Consider the following 4,989-nt stretch of genomic DNA (forward strand, 5'->3'; position numbering starts at 1 on the left):
ACAGGGGCAAGTGATCCTGAAGCTTAGAGAGAGGGCAGAGCAGTGCCATAGCAATGAAGTCTGGCACTGGGGGGCAAAGCACACAGCAGCAGCCCACCCTTCCCCTGTTGAGGGTCAATAGGTAAGGTCAGGAGGCCTAAGGTTGGAGCCCAGAAGGGGCAATTGTTAGCAGCGAGGCAAGGAACCCATAGCCTAGAGCTGGGACAAGGACTGTGTCCCAGGAAGGGCAGATGTTAGCATGTTATCTGTATGGCATGGCCTGCGTGCTGGGGAGGATGCTAATTGGTCCTTAAGGCAATGGCCATGGATGCCTGAGAAGCCATGGGACAGCCTCTCTTTTCTTCAAAGACAATAACATCAAGGCATGGTGGGCAAATAAAGGGGAGAGCGCCCAAAGGGAGCCAGGTTGACAAGGGTTGAGAGGCCATCAGGGGTCATCATGGGCAGAGCACTTGCTATAGTGAAATTCTAGTCCCTGGAAAATAAAAGCCTTCAAAATCAGGTTGATCCCCTTGGTCCTTACCTGCCTTAACATCTACGCAATGTAGGTACTGGGGACCAAAGATTGAACCCTCGGCTCCACCACATCATTGCAAACTGAGCACATAAAGTTACTGATGGATCCCTGTCCCCTGAGGTTGCATAAAGCGGGGGTGCTTGCAGTGTGATCATTTGAGTAGGTTTGAGCTTTGGTATTTTCAGGAGCACTTTTCACAGGCCAGGTACAAACATTACATATTTACTGGTATAAGTGATCGGAAAGAGATCTATACCCATAACAGGACAGAAGTTCAGCACACATAGACTGCTTTAAAAACCAGGTCTAAGGTTTGTCCCCCCACCAAAGAGCGGAGCTGCGTTCTGTTTGTTATCAATCTAAAATATGCTAGTTACAGAAAACCACGTAACTTAGATCAATTTTGCCTCAGGCTTTTTGTATGTCTATATCTAGCCCCAGTGTCCCTTTTTTTCTGCTGCTGTTACCTGCTACCTGTTCCTAAGTAGGGATGACAATACCTAATGGTTATTGAAGCAGTGGGGGAAAGTTGATGAGATCTAGAAAACAATAAATACAGGACTAACGTCAGTTTACATTTTAAGGAACTGATAACTGAAAGTTATCTATAAAATACCCACTCACAGGCAACACATGGCAATGAGTAAAAAAGTATTTATAAATGTCGGGAAGATCAGAAGCAAGATAGAGGCTGATTCTTATACTATGCAGCAGCTTGCCTTTCTCTTTGCTAATACGTTCCGCAACAAAGCAGACACAAATGATTGGCTAGTGGTGCAATAAAAATGAGCGTACTCTCCCAAATGAAAATTGTGCAAATTATCTGCATTGCAAGGAAACAACCATCCTTGACCAATTATACAAGCAGGGAGTGTATAAAAATTCTAAACAAATATCACCTTCTCAAGGACTGCATTGATTGAAAGGGACACATACACACTTTTCTTAGAGAATGTTACTTAGAAACGAATTGATTTAATTAAGCCTGAAAAATGTAACTTTTGTTATGTGACAAACCTATGTGAGGTCACACGTCAAACTAAGGTAAAGAACAAATTGTATATTCATGCTTTTGCCATTTTTTTACACTTGGAACAACATAAAGGGCAGTTCAGAAGTAAACTAGCAGCTGTATTCTCATCTTGCCATTCCCTTGGTTAGCATAATCAGGTATGACCTATAGGATTCCAGTTATTTTTAATACTTCAGATATTTGAGCTTGCAATCAAGCTTATGGGTTTTACATTGCTGATTTTGTGGCATTTGGAGCTAAGTCTGATAAAGGATTGCTAAGTCTGTGACCTATTTACCCTTAGAGTCTTTTTTTCATAAATAAAAGTAGATGTGTTCTCCGATAATTCAGCTAGCCAGTAAAATAAGTGTTAGTACTTGAGACTGAAGTAGTTTACAGACCTGATATTGTTACAAGCTGTGGAGCCATTTATAGTTAATAATAATATTATCAGAGCTGCAAGGGTTTTCAGGAGAAGTGTGACAGATGGGCTGACATCTAGCAGTTGGGCATTCAGAATAAGGATTTCCGTGCCCTGCCTGTAGCACTTTGACTGTCTTGCTCTCTGTGTGTGGCTGGGTGGATCACAAAATCTTCCTGCCTTGTGCTGCCACCATCAATACAGTGAGTTTCATAATTATAATTATTGTTTAGTGGGGTATGGGATATAGTTAACATTTGTAAAGTGCTTTCATTGACATCCTACCCTGTCAGGAGCTATATTGATGCAAATGTATTATACAGAAAAATGAAACAATGGAGGGTGTAGCCTGGGAATCTACATCATGTAGGACTGGGCTTGCAATAAGACCCCTGATAACATGTGGGAAGAGGTAGTAAGCCATGTTAGTCTGAAGTCAGGCAGAAGGTAAGGTAGATATGCATTTTCTTCTGCAGCCGCTAATGACTTGAACTTCAGCCCACAAAAAACTGTGCTTTATATTTATTGATATGTGCCATGTGGAAGCCAATGACTTCACTGTTCCACATGAGCAAATCAATGTTTCCGTGGGACTCTGGATGGGTACAAGCAAGCCCACATACAAATCAGGACCTTCATTCATATTCATTGTTACTGAAAGTTGTCATTATTGGAAGCAGAACAAGTAAAATGCCATGTGAAGAGCTTTATTTGAGGTACTTCTGGTCCAGTCAGAACTGAAAAGTACTAGACAGGTTGCCTGCTTTGCAGTAAGAGACTGGGAAATTTTCCCCTTTATGGCATGTACACAGCCACCTAACTACATCTTTAGCACTTACATGGTTTGCGAATCAAGTCCATCTTAGTTGGACCTCATGCTGGCTGGGCAGTTGTGTGGAGAAATAGGATCGGCAAGCATGTATGGTTTGGGTCTGTCCCAAAGTCTTAGTAACAGCAAAGATGTGACTAGCAGGTGTATGAGACGAGGACTGTCCCACCTTATAGCCCAATGTCCTGGTGGCATAAGAAACCTTATTTCTAGGCTCCCTGCCCCCCAGAGAAATTTTCAGCTTACATTGCTCTTACCATAGTGACCTAACCAGCAGCCCACAGGTTAGGTATTACCCAGAGCAGTAGCAGACTCAGGATGATGAAAAACGGGGGGTGCAGGGGTGGTGTAGAGCTCACTGTGAATGCATCTGGGAGCCAAGACCCAGCTCTTGGAAGTGAATTTGTAGCAAAGGGAGGTGCTATAGCACCACATCACCTTCCCTTGATATACAAGTCACCCAGAGCTTTTTTCCAACCATCCTCTTCAAAAATAGCCTGCTGGGGATCCAAGAGGAAGTAGGCATGTGGGGACAGGAGGAGGTGTGCAAGTCAGAAAGTGTCGTACTTAGTGAGATAGGTGCTACTGTGGAAGGAACCACAAGTTCTGGCTTGTAACCCAGAAGGTTAGTACTGTTTATCCAATGAATACTCACTGCAAACTCCAGTGGGATAGCTTCAAAAGGAGAGCTGGCCAGTGGTCTGGGTAATGAATAGACTGTGGCTGATGGTGTCTGAGCCTTGGAACAGGATCCACCCTAGGCCCATGGAATAACTAGATCACAGCCTGCCTCTTCCAGCTCCCAGAGGCTTCCCTTGAAAGCGCAGTCCCTAATTCCTTATGCTGTCAGCAGCAGGGCAGGATTCCTTGTTACAACCCTGTGCTGAGACACAAGGTCAAGCTCCCAGTGTGTGTGGGCATCCAGGACCCCAGGCAGTTGCCTTAACCACAGGCTATTGAGACAGAAGATACACCCTCCTCCTTCCTCTTCTTAGCATTTCTCTAAGTGGCCAAAACGGCAGTCATATGGCTGTGGATGTCATTTAGGCAGAATAAATGAAACAGGATTAAAGCTAATATGTCCAGCTTGGATTCTATACTGAAGGTGTTTGGATTGTCAAGGAAGTATTCAGAAAACCATTCAGACATTTAGAAAAGCAATTTCATCAGATCAGGTGTGGTTCATTGCTAACAGCATAGGAATGTGTACACACCCAGGAAAAGAGGTAACCATTGCAGGGTTTTTTTGGGTCAGTGAATCATATTTATATGCTCAGAGTAAGAAGGCTTGCAAGAAGGGGGTATAGCTCAGTGGTAGAGCATTTGACTGCAGATCAAGAGGTCCCTGGTTCAAATCCAGGTGCCCCCTTTCTTTCTAGAGGTAGCATTTTCGAAAGGGGATTTGGAGCAGATGACCATTGAAATCCCTTCCAACCCTACCATTTTATGACTGCTAACTAAAGTTAGTTTGGAAAATACTTTTGGAGGTCTCCTAGTCCACCCCCATGCCTGAGGCAGGATCATTCCTATCCAAGCCATTCCAAAAAAATCCTGTCTAACTTACTGTTAAAACTACAGAGGCACCCCTGTCACACTCCCACAAGGCATAGCACCCTCTGCTGACACAGGTAAAGTCAGGGACAATGGCAGTCAGTGGCTGTGTCTACGTGAGATGCTGACTGCACAGTAACCCAAGGCTACTGAGCAGTAGTCTCAAGCTACTGAGATACTGAGCAGTCAGTGTTACAAAAAAGCCGTTTGTTAGCACTACTGCACAGTCATTTAGTACCTGTTTATACTTGTACTAACAAGTACTAAATGACTGCAAAGTAGTGACTGCGCAGTCAGTGTCTCACGTAGGCACAGCCAGTGGGAGCACCTACACATGCAGTTCATAGAATCATAGAAGTTGGGTCGAAGGCACCTTGTAGATCTTCAAGTCCGACCCCTGCCTGGGCGGGAGAAAAACTGGGCTCCAATGACTCCAGCCAGGTAAGCATCAAGCCTCTTCTTAAAGATCCCCAGGGTAGGAGCCAGCACCACTTCCCTTGGAAGTTGGATCCAGATCCTAGCCACCCTGACTGTGAAGTAGTTCTTACTAATCTAATCTAAACCTCCTCTGATTAGTCTAATCTAAACCGCCTCTCCAACAACTTGTGGCCGTTATTCCTTGCTATGCCAGGAGGCGCTTGGGGAAACAAGGTCTCTCC

General features: G+C 44.4%; 1 non-coding gene across 1 annotated transcript; it reads left to right on the plus strand.

The window, feature by feature from the left end:
* Window positions 1–4,076: 4,076 nt before the first annotated feature.
* Window positions 4,077–4,148, plus strand: TRNAC-GCA (transfer RNA cysteine (anticodon GCA)). The gene has a single exon. It is a non-coding gene; the product is annotated as a tRNA-Cys (tRNA).
* Window positions 4,149–4,989: the final 841 nt, after the last annotated feature.

Source organism: Crocodylus siamensis, chromosome 2 (genome assembly GCF_052110815.1).
Source record: "Crocodylus siamensis isolate JL-2025a chromosome 2, ASM5211081v1, whole genome shotgun sequence".
Taxonomy (NCBI): domain Eukaryota; kingdom Metazoa; phylum Chordata; order Crocodylia; family Crocodylidae; genus Crocodylus; species Crocodylus siamensis.